This window comes from Pteropus medius, unplaced genomic scaffold (genome assembly GCF_902729225.1).
Source record: "Pteropus medius unplaced genomic scaffold, Ma_sr-lr_union100, whole genome shotgun sequence".
Taxonomy (NCBI): Eukaryota; Metazoa; Chordata; class Mammalia; order Chiroptera; family Pteropodidae; genus Pteropus; species Pteropus medius.
The window spans coordinates 4,753,765-4,773,122 of record NW_024340695.1 but is presented as its reverse complement, the minus strand read 5'-3'; the positions used below and the strand labels follow the sequence as shown (position 1 = coordinate 4,773,122).

At 37.1% G+C, this 19,358-nt stretch overlaps 1 protein-coding gene across 2 annotated transcripts in view; it reads left to right on the top strand.

Annotated features, from left to right (window-relative positions):
* The window catches only part of SYNDIG1 (synapse differentiation inducing 1), a 254,701-nt gene that overhangs the window by 126,543 nt on the left and 108,800 nt on the right, over positions 1–19,358 (top strand). The gene's annotated exons all lie outside the window — the stretch shown is intronic.

The following is a 19,358-nucleotide window of genomic DNA, read 5'->3' as shown; positions in this document are numbered from 1 at the left end:
CTGTCATAATAATACAAAGGGATCGTTCTTAATATTCTTCAAAAACAGTTTTTAATGAGTAAAAAGGTGAGGACATCAAACCAAATTTATATGCCAAAGAAAGAAAAGGCTTTTCAGTTCTTCAAACTTGTATTGATCAGATTTCTTCATTGTGTCTTCTGAGCCACTAGTCAAAACTTGAGTGAGGAGGAACCGTTATATCTATGGCTGCCTTCAGAAAGGGACTCTTTGCTAGAGAATTTTAATATTTTGTCATTGTAAGGCTATAATTATTGTAATAAAGTCAGCTTTTATATATTTACATGTAGCTATAAGCTAAATGCTTTCTAATTTGGGTAAATGTAGTTTGAATAACAATGAAGAGAAGACCCATAACTTTGATGAATCTTTCACATACTCATTTTTGAACAAATATCAGTATAACTTTATTCTAAACCAAATTTTTATTTAAAAAATTTCCCCAAGCTTAGCTGACAGTCTGTATATTTCAAATAATGCTCACTTAAACAAAACCAATACACACATAAAGGATTTTTTGGAGTTTCCTGTAATGTAAATCTGCTCAGTGACTTATGAAAACATTTCTTCTCACAGGTCTGTCACTAACTTCAGTACTTTAGTAACTCTCTAGTATGTGTATATAACAGAGTTCTTTAGTTATTAGCCTTGAGACCTTGGGAGGACCATTTAACCATGACCAATGTTGATAAAAATGTCATATCCTACTTACCATATCATAAGAAAAAGAGCTGTACTTGTTCAAATCATTAGAAGGGTGAGAAGGATTGTCCGTATACATAAGAACAAACATATCCATCTTTATGGAACCTGGTACAGTGGCGTAAAGCTGGTGCTTCTATTCATTTGGAAGAGACAGGAATGAAAGGATGAAAGAAAGAGGTCCTCACTGTGGAAAGTGTGCTGAGTGATTCTTGTTCAGGCTTATCTACGATGAAGGCTGTATTCTCATTTATAAATGGAAGGAAGTGGAATAATTCTACCTTGGCTGCCTTAGAAGATGGAGCTCACTGAATATCCCACCAGAAAAGATGTTTTCCTTCTAGATAATGAAAGCTGCATTGTATACTGTGAAACTGTCACCAGAGAAATGCTAGACTGTGTTAGGAAAAGTAGCCTTTCTCTATTTTCAAAAAATCTACAAAACAAGAGATGCATGCTGTTGTAGAGTGTTGTTAATTGAAAAATGTCCCTTTTGTACAGTTAATCTGAGGCTTCAGTAAGTTTCCACATTGTGCCTCAAATTTATCTGCAAGCAAAAAGTAAGCCATCCTACAGTGCTACCATATGTTAGAAAACCAATAACTAGAAATCTCATGTTTAGGAAAGTGAGGACTACCAGGAGATATAATGGAATTATGTGCAATCATAAAATGAAGAATATTTGAAGGCAGATAACATTCCTCAGAGTTAAAGGAAATATATTTAGAAATAGAATACATTGCTTGGAATCTTACAAACTTATATAAGACAGTATCCATAGAGGCCTAGACTGTAAAATGTAGATTCAAGAATGATTTAGCAGAGATAACAGTGGTGTATTGGGGAGGCTTGATGTTGGAGGGAGCCAGGATAAAATGAGGTGGGCCTTCTGTAAGTTGAGGTCAAATCTCAAAAGATAGCCATCTCTCCAGTAAACTGTCTAGTACTGTACTAGCCCAGGCCAGATGAAATCTGGATGTGTTTCAATATGGTAGATTGTATGGGACTTTACTCTTCTATTTCTTCCAGAAAACAAAGGAAAAGTCAAGCCTTTAGATTGACTATTCAACTGTTGAGACTCCTCTTCTTGGACTTTTATTTTTATTCCTTTTTAAATATTATTAGGTAGCAGATCACCCAAACAGTTAAATAAAATGCAAACTCCCTGATGGTGACCTTCAGGGAGCACAATGAGCAGTCACCTTCTCCCACTGCCTCCAAGTCTTTTGCTCCCTCCCTACTACCCAGGAGTCTCAGTAGCCTCCTTCAATTTCTCAATGAAAACATGCAGCTGTTCTTTATTCCTGGAATGTCCTTTCTCTTGCCTTTCACTTGCCTAAATGCTTGCCAAGATTCAGGTCACAGTTTCAATATAATTGTTTATATGTTTGTTTACTTGTTTATTTTCTGTCTGTTTGATACAGTCATCTTAAGTTGAGTTTCCCAGAAACAAAAAGCAATGACAATTCATGAGCAAGTGATTCACTAAGAAATGCTCCCAGGGAAGAACAGCCAGTCAGTGGGGGAAGCAAGACAAAGAAGGGAACCAAAGAAGAGGTGAGGATTTCAGACAAAGTGCCACAGAAGAGAGCACCAACCTGATCCTAATGGTCTGAGGATCACTTCCCTCATACAAGCTGTAGGTGAGGAGGTTACAGGCTCTGGAGTGAGGATCAGAGGCATAAACTCCTAAATAGGTATTCAGTGCCTGGCCCAGAGTTCCACAGAGTAGGTACATAATTATATTTGTGCTGATTAACTTATTAATGAATAAAAGAATCTATTTAATGGAAATGAAACAAAACACCAAGCACTAAAAACCTTGAGAGTCTTCTCTATGAAAATCTTTTGTGACCTTGACTTTGTTTAATAAAAATTATCTGTGTCATATGTGAGAAATGGAACTCGAGCCTCCTGGCACATGGTTAGCTTTGCAGGCATTCTTCAGTAGCATTTGAGTGTCTTCCTGTCTTGGGGACTGCTGGTGAGAAGTACATGTTAAACTGCTCCCTAGCAACATTGGTACCAGTTGAAACACAAGAGCAAATTATGTTTTCACAAACCACAAAAATAAAGACATTCTAAATAAAGAATAAGAAGAATGTGAAGAATATCACGAATGATGCACCACTGACATTTTATTTAAAAAAAAAAAAAACTCCCAAGGTCATTTTAGCCAGAAAAATATTACTCTGTTGGTTTAAAGTAGGAGGAAGCAGAAAAAAAAGCTGGAGCAACTGAAAGACAGTAGGTGGCCTGGACAACAACTACACTGACCCTGGGCCTGCACTCAATCCAGAACGCCTGTCCTCATCTGGCATTTGTGTCCTCCCTGGCTCTCTTTTTTAAACACAGTAATGTAGAAGCCACATCCCAAACAAATTAAATCAAAATTTCTGGAGTCAGCATTTTCTCAAAGGTCTTTAGGTGATTCTGATTTAAGAACTACCAGTCTCTGGAGAAAGGGGTCAAGATGGCGGACTAAGTAAAAGTGAGGTTTGCCTCCTCTTATGACTGCTTTAAAATTACAACCAAATTGTAAGACAATCAATTTGAAGAACTACCTGAAGTCTAGCTGATTGTAACACATACATCTGCAAATATAAAGAAAAAGCCACATTGAGATTGGTAGGAGGGACAGAGATGCAAAACAGGCTTGTCCCTCACCTGCATATGGTGGTTGAGCACCAAGAGGGAGAATATGGTTGCAGAGCACCCCCATGAAGGAATGAGGGGCCCTAGTTCCAGGGTTCCAGTCCCGGGAAGAAGAGTTTCCACAAAATCTGACTGTAAAAATCAGTAGGGATTCAGGCCTTCTGGGTGAAATTGAAGGAACCTGAAAACCCAGATGTCCCCCTTAGAGGGCCCATGCACAGACTCGCTCACTCACAGACACTGGGCATCAGTGGAGGGTCAGCAGCTCAGAAGGCACAAGAAAAATAGGAGAAAAACTGAGCTGTGTGGCACAGGAGCAAAGGCTGGAGGGACAGCTGTCACTGTTCCTTTATTGAGCCCCCTCCATGGCAGTTTAAAGATGGGCTCCATCTTGCCTGTGTTGAACTCTTTCTTTGCACAGCCAATTCTGAAGCTGCATTGGCCTGGTGAGGCCATCCCACTCCACCCGGTGTCTCCCAAAGACTCCACCCCACCCAACTGAAAAATTACCTGGGGTAGCTTATTGCCAGGCAGCCAGCCTCACCCTGTGCCTTCCCTGAGCCATGCATTCATCACCAAATAATATCCCTTAGCTCACACAGCCTGCAAATTTCAGGAGAGACTTCTGACTGCTGGCCACAAGTGTCAGCCTGAGTTGCAGAGTCTTGGAGGCAGATTGCAGGTGTCTGTGGGTCTGAAGTGGATGGTGGATGGCTTTGCTGTGCCCTGAGACTTTCACAAGAGGCCACAGGCTCAACACAGGCACCTAATCTGAATCTGCATTGCCCTGACAAGATTGGCTCACTCTACCTTGTGTCTCTGAGACCCCCACACCACCTAAGGCACAAATTACCTATGGCTGCCTGTTCTCAGGCAGGCAACCCCACACTGTGCTTTCTATGGGTTGCAAATTCAACAGCAAACAATAGCCCTCAGCTCACATGGCACATGTGCAGCCCAGGCAGCTCAGGAGAGACTTTTGATGGTGGGCCAGAAGCCCCAATCCAAGCTACAGTATTTCCTGAACAGATCTTGAGTGTCGGTGGGCCCAAGGTGGACAGTGGCTGGCCTTGCTGCAATCTGAAACTTTTACAGGAAGTCACAAATTCAGTACAGGCATGAAACTTGAATATACATAGGCCAGATAAAATCCGCTCACTATACCTAAGTGACTTCTTGGGTACCCGCCCCACCTAACTCGCATACCACCCAAAGTCTCTTTCAGCTGCAGAGTCTTAAGAGCAGCTGGCATCAGAATACAACAGAGAACCACCTAACTAGCCCCATAAGCATCACACCCAAAGTGTGGTTTCAAAGGTACATGATCCTGCTGAGGCAAATTCCACTCTGAGGGGTCGGCCCCTACAAACATCTCATACTCTGTGAGTGTGGCCAATCCCCACAGTCAGTAAACCAGAGAGTCAATCTTATCCACTGATGAGCTAACAATAATCAAGGACTAGCTACAACAGGAAAACACACACAACCCACACAAGGAACACACCCAGAGCCCCTGGTGCAGGTGATCAGGGAGACTGTGCTACTGGGCCACACAGGATACTTTTTACATAAGGCCACCTGGCCAAGGCTGGGAAACCTCACAAAACTTAATATATAGAAACAAACACAGAGAAGCAGCTAAAATGAGAACACAAACATACCACTAATGAAACAACAGAAGAAAATGCCAATTAAAAAAAACTGAATGAAATGGAGGCAAGCAACCTACCAGAGAAGAGTTCAAAACACTCGTTATAAGGATGCTCAATGAATTTAAGGAGAGAATAGATGATCTCAGGGAGGACTTCATCAGAGAAATAGTAAGCATAAAAAAGGACATAAAAATCATTTTAAAAGAACCAGTCAGAAATAAAGAATACAATAACTGAAATGAAGAGTACACTAGAAGGAATCAACAGTAGATTAGATGAAGCAGAAGATCAAATCAGCGAGATGGAAGAAAAGGTAGCAGAAAACACCCAATTACAACAGCAAAAATAAAAAATCAAAAAAAATGAGGAGAGTTTAAGGGACTTCTGGGACAACATCAAGCATGCCAACATGTGCATCATAAAGGTACCAAGGAGAAGAAAGATCAAGGAATTGAGAACTTCTTTGAAGAAATAATGACAGAAAATTTTCCTAACCTGGTGAAGGAAATAGATATACAGATCCAAGAAGCACAAAGAGTTCCAAACAAGAGGAACACAAACAGACCCATGCCAAGGCACATCATAATTAAAGTACCAAAGGTTAAAGACAAACAGAATCTAAAGAGCAAAAAGAGAAAGGCCAGTAGTTGCTTACAAGAATACTCCCATAAAAATGGCTGCTGATTTTTCAACAGAAACTTTGCAAGGTAGAAGTAATTGGCATGAGATATTCAAAATGATGGAAAACAAGAACCTACAACCAAGAATACTCTACCCAACAAGGCTGTTAATTAAAATGGAAGATAAGATAAAGAGCTTCCCAGAATGGAAAAAGCTAAAGGAATTCATCACCAACAAGCCAGTATTACAAGAAATATTAAATGGAGACTTCTGTAAAAAAAGAAAAAAAGAAAAAAAGGGAAAAAAAACCATAAATATAAATAATAAAATGGCAATAACTATGTATCTACCCATAATTACTTTAAATATAAATGGATTAAATACTCCAATCAGAAGACATAGGGTAACTGAATAATAACAAGATTCATTCATATGCTATCTATAAGAGACCCACTTCAGATCAAATGACACATACAAACTGAAAGTAAATGGATGAAAAAAGATATTTCATACAAATGGAAATTTAAAAAGCTGGGGTAGCAATATTTATATCAGACAATATAGAATTTAAAACATGAGTGATAAAAAGAGACAAAGAATGTCATTAGATAAAAATAAAGGGATCAATACAAGAGGACATAACCCTCGTAAGCATTTATGCACCCAACATAAGAACACCTCTATATATAAAGCAATTATTGATTGACATAAAGAGAGAGATTGACAGTAAAACACTCAGAAGACTTTATCACCCCATTGACACCAATAGACAGATCTTCCAGACAGGAAATCAACAAAGAAACAGCAGCCTTAAGTGACACACTAGACTGGATGGATTTAAGTGATATTTTCAGAGTGTTTCATTCAAGAGGAGCAGAATATACATTCTGCTCAAGTGCACAGGGAACATTTTCCAGGATAGTTCAATGTTAAGCCACAAAACGAGTCTCAATAAATTTAAGAAGATTGAAATCATATCAAGCATCTCCTCTGACCACAATGGTATGAAACTAGAAATCAACTACAAGAACAAAACTGGAAAATACACAGACACATAGAGGCTAAATATCACAATACTAAGCAATGAATGGGTTAACAATGAGATCAAGAAAGAAAACAAAATATAGATAGAGACTAATGAAAATGAAAACACAACTCAAAATCTATGTGACACAGCAAAAGCAGTCCTAAAAGAGAATTGAGAATACAGGCCTACTTCAAGAAACAAGAAATATCTCAAGTAAACAATTTAACCTTACACTTAAAAGAACTCGAAAAAAGGACAGCAAACAAAACTCAAAGAGAGTAGAAGGGAGGAAATAATAAAGATCAGAGCCAAAATAAATGAAATAGAGTCTATAAAAACAATACAAAAGATCAATAAAATGAAGAGCTAGTTCTTTAAAAATATAAACAGAACTGATAAAGCTTTAACCAGACTCATCAAGAAAAAAGGGAGAGAGGACCCAAATAAATAAAATTAGAAATGAAAGAGAAGTAACTAAAGACTCCACACAAATATAAAGGATTATAAGAAAATACTATATGATCGATTACCACCAATGAAATTGAATCAGTAATCAAAAAACTTTCTAAAAAGAGAAGTCCTGGTCCAGGTGGCCTCACAGGTGAATTTTACCAAATATTCAAAGAATTAACATCTATCCTTTCCAAACTCTTCCAAAAAATTCTGAAGGAGGGAAGGATCCTTAACTCTTTTTATGAGGCTACCATTACCCTGATTCCAAAACCAGACAAAGACATTACGAAAAAAAAAAAAATCTATCGGTCAATATCCCTGATGAACAGTGATGTAAAAATCCTCAACAAATATTAACAAAGTGATACCTTAAAAAGACTAAACACCATGGTCAAGTTGTATTTATTCTTGGGATGCGAGCTTAGTTTAATATTTGCAAAACAATTAACATGATACACCACATTAACAAATTGAAATATAAAAATCATGTAATCAATCTATAGATGCAGAAAATGCATTTGGCAAAATTCAACATCCATTTACGATAAAAGCTCTCAGCAAAGAGGGAATAAAGTGAATATACTTCAACATAATAAAGACCATATATGACCACTAACATCACACTCAATGGGGAAAAGCTAAAAGTATTTTCCTTAAGATTAGGTAAAAGACAAGTGTGTCCACTTTCACTAATTTTATTCAACATAGTGTTGGAAGTCCTAGCTACAGTAATCAAACAAGAAATAGAAATAAAAGGCATCTAGATTGGAAAGAAAGAAGTAAAACTGTCATTATTTGCAGATGACATGATACTATATGGAAAGAACCCTAAAGATTCCACCAAAAGACTGTTAGAACTGGTAAATGAATTCAGTAAAGTAGCAGGATACAAAATTAATATTCAGAAGTTGGTTGCATTTGTAGACAACAATGATGAACTATCAGAAAAAGAAATTAGGAAAATAATCTCATTTAAAATTGTATCAAAACAATAAAATACCTAGGAATCAAATTAACCAAGGAGGTAAAAAATCTGTTCTCAGAAAATTATGTCATTGAAAAAAATGAAGAAGATACAAATATATGAAAGCATATACCATGCTCATGGGTAGGAAGAATCAGCATTGTTAAAATGTCCATACTACCCAAGCAACCTATAGTTTCATTGCAATCCCTATCAAAATACCAATGGCATTTTTCAGAGAACTAGAACAAATAATTTTTAAATTTATTTGGAACCTAATAAGATCCTGCATAGCCATGGCAATCTTGAGAAAGAACAAAGTTGGAGGTGTTACACTATCTGATATCAAACTATATTACAAGGCTATAATAATCAAAACAGCATGGTACAGGCATAAAAACAGATACAGAGATGAATGGAATGGAATAGAAAACCCAGAAATATATCTACACCAATATGGTCATTTAATCTATGACAAAGGAGGCAAGAATATACAATGAGATAAAGACAGTCTTTTCAACAAATGGTGTTGGGAAAACTGGACAGATACATGCAGAAAAAATGAAACTAGACCACCTTCTTATACCATATACAAGCATAGAATTAAAATACATTAAAGACTTAAATATAAGACCTGAAACCATAAAACTCCTAGAAGAAAACATAGGCAGTAAGCTCTGTGATATTGCTATTAGTAATTTTTTTTTTTCTGATCTATCTCCTTGGTCAAGGAAAACCAAAATAAATAAATAAACAAATCGAACTACATGAAACTAAAAAAGTTTTGCACAGCAAAAGAAACCATCAACAAAATGAAAAGACAATATACTGAATGGGAGAAGATATTTGCCTATGATACATCTGATAAGTGGTTAATATCCAAAAATATGTAAGGAACTCATATGACTCAACAACAAAAAAACAAACAACTCAAATAAATAATGGGCTGAAGATTTGAACAGATATTTCTCCAAAGAGGAATTACAGATGGCCAACAGACATATGAAAAGATGCTCAAGATCATTAATTATCAGAGAAATGCAAATTAAAACCACAATGAGATATCACCTCACACCTGTCAGAATGGTTATCATCAATAAATCAAAGAACAAGTGTTGGCGAGGATATAGAGAAAAGGGAAATTTCATACACTGTTGGTGAGGTTGCAAATTGAAAAAATGTTTGGAGGGTCCTCGCAAAATTAAAAATAAAACTACCTTTTACTCAGCAATTGCACTTCTGGATATTTATCCAAAGAAAACCAAAATACTAATTTGTACAGATCTTTGCACCCTTATGTTCATGGCAGTGCTATTCACAATAGACAAGATATGGAAGCAACCTACGTGCCTCTCAATAGATGATTGGATAAAGAAGTTATGGTACATATATAAATGGAATATTACTCAGCCACAAAAAATAAATGAAATTTTACCATTTGCAATGACACGGATGGACCTAGAGTAAATTATGTTAAATAAAATAAGTAGACAGAGAAAGATAAATACCATATGATTTCACTTAAATGCAGAATCTAAGGAACAAAAAGAACAAACTAAGCAAAAACAGACTCACAGATAAGAGAACAAACTGGCAATTTACAGAGACAGAGAGGGTTAGGGACTGGGTGAAAATGATGAAGGGATGAAGAAGTACAAATTAGTAGTTACAAAACAGTCACAGGATTATAGAGTACATCATAGGAAATATAGTCAATATTATTGTAAATAGTGCTGCAGTGAACATAGCGGATTGAATATAGCTTTTTCTAATGAGTGTTTTCATTTTCTTTGAGTACCCAGAAGTGAAATTTCTGGGTCATAATGTAGCTCTATACTGTATCACTGTGTGATTCTAAAAATGTAACAACTGTTCCAGTTTTATGAAAGTAGGTTAGATCCTTGCACAGTGGATGTTGTTGTCTTGAATTTACCCTTTGCTTCTGGAAATGACCTGGAGGAAATATATGTGCTCGTTTAAGGGACTAACACAGCTCTCCTGCTTTTGTTAGCAGATTGGGCCATATTGTTTCAGCTGGAATGATCCCCTTGTAACAGCCCCATCTGTCCATTAGCATGGGCTTGGGGAGAATTGTGAAAATATCAGGCTCCTAGGGCTGGATGTACTCAGAGGCTGTCTCTTTAGTAGGCCAAGCACTGATCTGTTCATTGTGATTCTCTTCTCATAACACCTGGAATCAACCCTCACTGGAAAATCTTCAGTATTTGGGATATCAGAACAAAGATAAAGATGATAAGGACTTTGAGGGGAGTTTTGAAAGAGCCAGCTGCCAAACAAATGAGAAATGAGAGGAGTGTGTGTTGTTTGTGTCATTTCCATGGACCTGGAAGCCACCGGAAGATGTTTCAAAACATTATAAATAAGAAGTTACTGTAAGTCCATAAATACTTAAAATGTGCTATCAGAAGGTAAAAGGTAGCCATAGCAGCATTTGATGTATCAGTAAAGACTAGTCTCCAAGCTGGGGATGAAAAAAGATAGTGGGTACCATTTTCTTGCAGTCTTCTTTCAGAAGATTCATTGCAGCTTAAACTTGTTCAGTAGAACAGTCATCCTGGATCCACTGGTCATACTTCTTAGAAGTGTCAGGAGTCACCGAGTTCGCTAATTAATAAATTAAAGTTCTCTGAGATGTGTAAGTCATTCTAAATAACTCATTCTGAAGACCTGAGTAACTGGAGCAGGGGAGAACAAAGCAGATTCAATATCTGCTAGCTCATCACAAAACTTACTTATGGAAACTGTCCCACTCCATGTCAGGGTACAGAAAGTGTACATGTCCTGCAAGAGCTAACATGCTGAAAGTGAAACTGGCACTTACTGATATCACAAATATAAACTTGATGAATTACTATTCAAGATGTGCTTCAATTTCAGCAAACTGATAGTTACCACATGAGGGGAATTTCTACATGGGTCAAAAAAAGGCGAGAAGAACTATTCAATCACCAGATAGTATGTAACAGGAAGAGTGACTCATGTCTTTCATGCGTCCATTTCTAGTGTTTTTTTCTAGCTCAGTCAGGAATTATGGTGGCATCCCTATTTTACAGATAATAAATTTATGATTCCTACCAGTGGTTTTTCAGCTTAGCTGCATATTAGAATCAAATATAAACTTACAATCATATATAAACTTACAATCACATATAAAATACTTATAAAATCCCTGATGTTCAGAGCATCAGAGATCCAGGTATCAAAACTCTTGAAGCCCCTAAGTGAGCCTATAAGCACAGCCAAGCCCCAGGACATTGGTGACTTGCCCAAGGTCACAGAGCTTGGAGAGGGCAGACCAAATTTTAACTCCAAATCCTGTGCTTTTCCTATTTTCCTTTTCCTTTTCCATATTTACTAATCTATATCTTAAAGTCATGTTGATCCAAATTATCTAAATCAGAACCAGAAGCCCCAGTTTTCTATTAAAATTCAATGTTTGTACATTTTACACCAGACAAAAAGTGCAAATAAATATTGAATCTTCATTGATGACACGTGTCAACTGAAGGTTGTCATCACCAATTCAATGCCAACAGGAATCCCAAATTGGGGTGCAGTGAGGATGGGAAAGCAATACTTTATTCGGTGAAAACTGAAATGTGACCCAGTAAGACTTTTGTATAACAGTTTAATAGTGATACAGTTCAATTACGATACTGTGTGGCTGTGAAATAGCTCAGGGAGGTGGCCTGGTGTTACAGCTCAGCTCCATTGTTAAAGCTCTAGCTGGTGTAATGTAGTCTTAGACGGAAACTAAAAGTGTGCTCCACCAAGATGGAGGTGAGACTGACTTATGTACAGAAGAGCGCCCACTCCTGCAAATGAGAATTCCAAATCCTCGATCCAAATAACAGTCCTGATTGGTCAATATAGAGTTGCTCTGATTGGTCAGTGATTATACCAATGAGGATATAGCTATGTAGCTCCAATTGGACAAGGAAAGTCCTGGTCCTATTGGTTGAATTTCTACCCTAGGAGCTCTCTTATAAGGGTTAACTCAGACAACAGGATCACAGTGCAGGAGGCCTCCCATCTGTTGCTCCTCACTGAAATGCAGCATGCATGTAAACAATGGCTTCTAGATTTGGTTATAAATTTGCACTCAACTAACCAAAGGAGTCCTTCTTAGCAGCTATATTCTTCTTAGGGTCAACACATGCATGCAGAAGTGTTTAGGGAGAGCATAGTGATATCTGTGACTTACTTTGAAATGCATCAAAAAAATGAGATGAAGTGATGGATGGATAGTAGGATGAACAAATTGGTAAATGCATGATAAAGTCAGTACATAAAGATACTAATAGTAGAATCTAAGTGATAGATATGTGAGTACTCACTATATAATTCTTTTAATAATCTTTTATAAATTTGAATGCATGTTGGTACAAGGAATAAGAAAGATGTTGTCTCTGTACCATTTATTTACTAATCCATTTAACTTACTGTTTTAAAATGATCATATATCAATTCAGTGTTGTATTTCATATCTAGAGTTCATATTGACAAGCGGATAAATGTATTGTAGTTAAGTTAATTTGTTGAACAAATGTGTAGCAACATTGTTCTGAAAAAGAAATGGACCATCATATTTACCTTTACATTCACATTTAAATGTAAATAACTATAAAACTTTTAGAAGAAAACATAGAAAAATCTCTGTAACCTAGAATTAGGTAGAGAGTTTTTATGTATGACACCGGAAACACAACCTATAAAAAAAAGAAAATAGATCAATTTAATTTTATCAAAATTAAAAACTTTTACTCTGCAAAATACAGTTAAAATAATGAAAAGACAAGATACGGACTAGGAAAAAATATTTGCAAATCACACCTCTGACAAAGAATTTGTATCCAAAATATATTAAAATCTCTCTAAAACCATATTACACACATATTAAAATGGCTGAAATCCCCACGCCCCCCCCCCCCCCCAAAAAAAAACACACTAACAAGTGCTAGTGAAGATGCAAAGCAGCTAGAACTCTCATTAATTGTTGTTGGTACAGCCACTTTGGAAAAGTTTATCATTTTTCTATAAATTTAAACAAATAGCATGTGACCCAGCAATCCTACTTCTGGATATTTACTGCAAAGAAATGAAAACTTACGTTAACACAGAAACCTGTGCATGTAAGTCACAGCACTTATTTGTAATAACCAAAAACTGACAATAAACATCCTTCAGTGAATGAAGGGATAAACACACAGTGGCACTTCTTTATCATGGAATATTATTCAGGAATAAAAAAGGAATGAACTGCTGATACAAATAGCAACTTGGATGCATCTCAAGGATATTGTGCTGAGTGAAAAAGGCCAGTCTCTAAAGGTCACATACTGTCTGTTTCCATTACTATGTCATTCTCAAAAAGACAAGTGTAACAATAGAGGTTGTTGTCAGAGGTTAAGGTTGGGGGAAGGAGGTGATTATAAAGAGGCAGCAGTAGCATGGTGGAGTTTTTTTTAATCCTGTGTCCTGATTGTTTTAGTAGTTACATAATCTATAGCTGCAACAAACCCGTAGAACTATATACAATACAACAAACAAAAGCGAAGGCATGGGTAAGCTGTGAAATCTGATTAAGGTCTGTGGTTTAGTCAATAGTCTTGTACCAGTGTCAGCGTCCTGGTTTAGGTCATTGTTCTCTGCTTAAGAGATATAGTAGGGCACATGGGAACTCTCCATTCTATGTTGGCAATTTCAATGGAAACTTTGTTCTATTTTCAAAACTTTTATGCAATTTTAAAATTGTTTCAAAGTGTGTCTGTGTATGTACACATATGTTTATACATATACACACATATGATATATATGTATATTGTATACAGTCATCTTTAATAAATTTTAATATTCCCTCTATAGTCATTAAACTAATTAAAATCCATACAACTTAAATTCATGCTTTCCTTTCAATAAAGCAGAATATTTCAGAATGGTAAAGAAAATTGGGAAATTTCATAATTTTTAGAAAATGGCTGATATCTGATTACCTAGAACACCCCAGCCAATCCCTTGTTATACAACCAGAGATTTACTATAATTGGATTTTGCAGAGAAGCAAACTTAGGTTTGGAAAATATTCTGAATCTTACAAACTAGGGAGCCTACCTGGATTACCGATGCTTCCAGATGTGAGGAGCTGTAGTCCATGGCCAGAAGCAAGGAGCTAAGAGAGACTGGTCCAGGCAGATGGTTTCTGGAATCACCTAAACACAAGAATCTCCCTGTTCCATGTTTCAGGCAGTTGGATTTTCTTGTTATAGCAATGGAAGATATAAATTCAAGATCTCTCATCACACTGGGGTTATCGGCTTTGATAAAAGCCTGAAACTTTGAGAGGATAAAGGAGACATCGAACAAGTCAGATGGGGTATCCACGTTCTACCCACTCTGGAGCAAGAAATATTTGGTTCTCACTCAAGCCAAAGAGATATTTGGTGTCTGGGTAGAGGACAAGGCTGAACAGGGTATGGGGAGTAGAAATGGCCACTGATGTCTTAAAGAAAGGGGCACTATGGTATTTACCTGCACCACTCTCACTGTATCTAGAATAATTCTTGGCACTTACTAGGGCTCGGAGACTATTTGTTGGCTGGGTGGAGAGTTGTGGATGAATGGATGTAATGTTCCCCAGACTAGCCTTTTGTTCCTGGGAGGGTTCACAATCTACCAGTCTCCTCCAACTCCCAGCCCACCCATCCTCATCCTCGTCAGCCTGAAGTTTTATCCATTGTTCTTCTCTGAGCTCTTGAGGTTGGATATCCTGTGGGTAGCATCACTGTGGGCACTGATGAGCCATCCTCTGGAGATTTCCCTAGGAGTCCTTTTTCGCATGGGCCCTGGCAGTGGGCACTCAGTTGCTCTATCCTTTGAGAAGGTACCTCTGACTGTGCACAGAATCAATGCTTTATTTTGGAAGCCATCTTTGGCCTATTTGGCTCAGGCACATCCCTTTGAGGTGTTTGGTGTGCTATGACCCTCTGAGCAGGTATGTGATACCAAAATGTCACTAAATAGCTTCTCTGTGGAAACATGAAGAGAACAAACTTGACAAAATACCTAACTGCAATGTAAAATTCATGTATCCCGAAAAAAGTGAATTCAGTATTTTTTTCCCACAATGCTCATAGTGTTTCCATTAAAGCCCAATAGAAAAAAAAGTATGCAATGTTTAATCCTAAAAGGAAAAATAATCAATTTAAAATATAATTTTTCCTTCTAAAATGGCACATGTGTGAAATAATTTTAGACTTACAGAAAAATTGCAAGAACAGTGCAGAGCATTCCTGTATATTTACTTGTTACCTCCTTTTCTTCAGTCTTACTAGTTTACTATATGTGTTCTTTCTTTCTATCAATATACATGTATTTCTGAGCTATTTGCAAATAAATTACACACGTGAATTTTCTTTACCCCAAATAAACCATGTGTATTTTCTAAAAAAAAAAAAGTATCAATTATAAAAGTCAGGAAACTAAAATTCTTCCAATTCTATTACCTAATCTATACATCTTATTCAAAATTTTAAAATTCTTTCAATATTGTTTTTATAGCAAAAGGAAAAAAATCATGTTTCATGATCTTGACATTTTTGCTGAATACACATCAGTTATTTTATAGACAGCCCTCAGTTTGGGTTTGTCTGATAATGATTCTTTTTTATTGGATTTAGGTGACTGCATTTTTGGCAGGGCCACCACAGAGTGATACCTGCCCTCTTGTTGCCATCAGGAGGTCCATAACATCAATGTGTCCCATTCCTTGTGGTGATAACTTTATTATGCATTGAATGATGCCTGCCAAGTTTCTCACTGACCAAATGACGGTGTTTCTTTGCAATTAGTAAGTATTTTGTAGGGAGGCACGTGTATTCTATTAGCCATTTACCTACTAGGTTTTAGCATTCTTTGACAAATTTCTAATCTCATAATTCCTTTTGTTGTTGTTGTTGTTATTTGTTACGTTATTCTTTGCATGAGGTGTGTATTTCTTTTCTAGTTAGTATTATGGGTTACTTCAAATAAATATCCAAAAGTGGGATAGCTGGGTCATATTCATTGTATTCCATTGTGTGAATGTATCACAGTTAATGTAATCACTCTCCTTTCAATGAGTAGTTAGGTCATTTCCAATATTTTACAATTACCTATAATACTGTAATAATAATAACTTTATGCATAAGTATTTTATGTTATTAGAGGTGAATCTTCAGGATAAATTCATGGAGGTGAGTTTGCTGGACCAAAACATAAACATGTATTTAATAGTGTTATTTATTGACAAATTTGTTTACAAAATGTTGCACCAATTTGTATTTCCATCAGCCTGTTTTCCTGCAGCCTAACAAGCAGTATGGTTTGTTGTGCTTTTTAATTGTTGGTGACTCGATAAGTGAGAAATGGTATCTTAGAGTCATTTTTTCCTTTCTCTAAGTATTGTGAAGTTGAGTATCATCATGACTGTACTAAGGTAAGGCAAGCAGAGGGCCCAGGCCATGAAATTTAGGAAACACTTAATCTCAGACACTGGCCCTGTATTCACGGGGCCCTGAATATAAGGCAGACTACAATGACAAGAAAGCTGGGCTAAGAGTTAAGCTTTAGTTCCCATCCTTTTCTTCAAACCAACCCAAATCTACATTTTTAAAACTACTTTGGATTGAAAAAAGTAAGGAACTCGGTGGATTACGTGTTGAGGTCCTCAGACAAATGTTACATAAAGTGGAAGCAAGAAGATTTTTAAAAGACAACCATAGTCTTACACAATAACATATGTAGCTCTTATGTGCAAAAAATCACACATGCAAACAACGTAGATTTTAATGAGGGCTACACATTTGGAAACTGGATTAACAGTTAATGATAACTTGACATTCTATGGCTTTCAGTTGTAAACCCAAGCCCTATGGGGGTCATAAAAGACTTTGTTTTTATTTATCTACTGGTCACTTGGATAACCCTGGTTTGATTAAGCAGTGAAAAGTGGCCAGCATTCTGCATGGCCTGGCTTTGGATATCCCTATACTTTCACCTCACACCATTTTCTCTCACTTTATACAGACTCATATGTGTACAGTGCTCACTCCCAGCCCAGGGCCTTTGCACTTGCTGCTCCCCTTAATTCCAGGTTCTTTACTGGCAGTCTCAATTTCTTCACAAAATCCAATGTCCTGTGTACAACTCGATTATATCCATACTATGAATACAATATGAGAGCGAAAATAAATAATATATTATTAACATACATTGATTGCTTGCTGTATGCCCAGGTCACTTTTACCTGATTCAAGTAGTGTTGTTTTACACCAAGTCATAGAAAGCTTTGTTCAATCCTGTCTTCGAAAACACACAATGTGTATTTATTCTTTGCACTTATTTATTTGGCAGTAAATGGAGTTTATCATCCTAAATGTCCACTATGTTCCTTGTGTGTTTCTACATGTTTTTCACCCCCTCCTAGATGTTTGCTGAGTGTGGTGTTCTTGCTCCATATAGTGATGCCCTGATTGAAGTTTTTAGGGCATCAAATACCCGCCATTCCTCTACAGGTTCTGCAGCAGGTGCTCTCAGCCCCTCATCAGGTACTACCCTTGCAGGAAAAGCACCATAGCCTGACCTCCCCCTACCTAAGGACTTTATCTAAGGATATGAATCATTATGTGAGAATTTCTGTCCTCAGGAGTGGCCTTCATCCAATAATTGAAAGGAGGTGGTTCATTCAGGTAGGCTTGGAATGGTCTCACTCTGGCTCCCTGAAGTCCCAGCAGCACCAGACTCTAGAAGTCCAAAGAAGTACCTGTCTTGGTAACACACCTTTATTGGCTGTGTTCTCTGCCATACCCCACTTCTCCTCTTCTCTCCCAGGATTTCCTGTGGTTACCTCCCAATGAAACAAGTGTAGGCCAATCCTTTACTCAAATCTGCTTCTAAGGGTAACCAAAACTAAGATAGGTTCCAAAAAACATTTTGTTATGTTGTTTCCCAGAGCACTTTCAGATCACAGGAAGACCTAACCTGATAGGGGAAGTCACACAGGGAGCTATTTCCTAATATAACCATTAGATTGAATGCCTATAGCTAGGTAGAAGACAAGTACTTAAATTATTGACTAACAGCCCTCTAGGATAATTGCCATCATCACACTCCACCCTCACAAACAAAGACAAACCAGGAGCCATGCACAAAGGTGAATCTTAATTAATTTTGCTGCATTTGGCTCCAGAATATTATAGACTCCAGAACAACAACAACCTTTAGATGATAATGAGTCACTCCTCAGACAAGAAATGAATTTGAATTTTGTCCAGGACAAGTAACCACCAACAGAAGAATTTCTCTCTTGACAGCAACTCTGTGTGAAGGAATATTTGTCTATACCGGTCTCCCCAGAGTGTGCAGATTTGGCTATGGAAACCTTGGCTGTGTGTCCCCCAGCCTCCTCTAGTTTCCTTTGCTGAGGTTGCTGTCTGAGCATAGTAAATGTGAGTGTTGCCTTGCAGGGACTCTTCCTAGACTTGCCTTCCGGGAAACTGATCCCTGCCAGAAAAAGCTGAAACATTTTTTAAAAGAGAATTAAAATCTCAAACTGATCAAGTCTATTGATCATGAGAATATCCTAATAGCTAAGACCTGAAGTCCCCATCACAAAGGAGGAAAACAAACTTTGAAGAAATAGAACAAAGAGCACTGCTCCTGAAGGTAACCCAAAACAGTATGTCTATTTAGTTTCCACCCTCCCACTTTTGCACACTGACATTGGTCCATTCCAAATAGAGTCTATTTGCAAATAATCTCCATAAATACTTATGATCATCTACTCTGACCCCAGAATCAAATTGGGAACTTCCAGAAGAGAAGGCCAAGGCTGGAGGTGACCATCAAAGAGTGACTAACACAGAGCTGCATGCACCTTGTTTACAAAGACATACCAAAAATTATGAGCCATGGAATTGGATCGCATTCATTCCCGAAAATACAAAACACTGGTGTTGTATTTCATAAGGTTAAGTCTTCTGAGTTAACCTTATTTTTCCCCCATCTTCAGAAAATTTCATTTTTAAGCTCTTAGTTGGATTACTGTCTTCTAAAATGCTTCCCTCCTCAAGCAATATAAAATTATTTAGATACTACCAGGAAGCCAAAAGAAAAAGTTTACTTCTGAATGACTTCAATATTTTTTTTTAACTGAGAGCCAATTGTTTTATAAAAGTTTTTCTGGGAAACCAACATGTAAAACAAGAAG